This window comes from Charadrius vociferus, unplaced genomic scaffold (genome assembly GCF_000708025.1).
Source record: "Charadrius vociferus isolate BGI_N301 unplaced genomic scaffold, ASM70802v2 scaffold1592, whole genome shotgun sequence".
NCBI classification, from domain to species: Eukaryota; Metazoa; Chordata; class Aves; order Charadriiformes; family Charadriidae; genus Charadrius; species Charadrius vociferus.
In genome coordinates, this window is record NW_009647338.1 from 31,150 (window position 1) to 32,130 (window position 981).

The window sequence follows — 981 nt, forward strand, 5'->3', positions numbered from 1 at the left end:
AAGTCCCTCCCCAGCCTTCTTGTACATGTCCTTAAGATACTTGAAGGCCGCTGTAAGGTCTCCCTGGAGCCTTTTCTTCTCTAGGCTGAACAACTCCAACTCTCTCAGCCTGTCCTCATAGGAGAGGGGCTTCAACCCTCTGATGATCTTTGTGGCCTCCTCTGGACCCGCTCCAACAGGTCCATGCCCTTCTTTTGTTGGGGGCTCCAGAGCTGGACGCAGTATTCCAGGTGGGGTCTCACCAGAGCGGATGGAGTGCAGAATGCCCTCCCTCGCCTTGCTGGCCACGCTGCTGGGGATGCAGCCGAGGATGCAGTTACCCTTCTGGGCTGTGAGACAATATTGCCGGCTTATGTTGAGCTTCTCCTCCACCAACACCCCCAAATCCTTCTCCTCAGAGCTGCTCTCCATCCATTCTCCGCCCAGCCTGGAGTTGTGCTGAGGATTGCCCCAACCCATGTGTAGGACCCCGCACTTGGCCTTGTTGAACTTCATGAGGTTGGCATGGGCCCACCTCTCCAGCAGATCCAGGTCCCTCTGGATGGCATTGCTTCTCTCCAGTGTGTTGATCGCTCCACACAGCTCAATGTCGTCGGCAAAGCCGCACTCCATCCCACTGTCCACGTCAACAACAAAGACGTTGAACAGCACCGGTCCCAGTATGGACCTCTGAGGAACACCACTCATCACCACATGGACATGGAGCCGTTGACCACAACTCTTCGAGTGTCACCATCCAGCCGGTTCCTTCTCCACCGAGCGCTCCATGCGTCAGATCCGTGTCTCTCCCATTTAGAGACAAGGACATCGTGGGGGACAGTGTACCCAACGCGGATAAATCCAACTTGTTCAACTCGCATCACATCTGAGAGACGGGACCATCGTGGTCCTCAATGCTCAGCATCCTCCGCTCCACCCGGGTGACACTTGTGTGACGCGGCTTCACCTAAATCCCCGGCACGAGCCAGTCCGGCAGCAAAA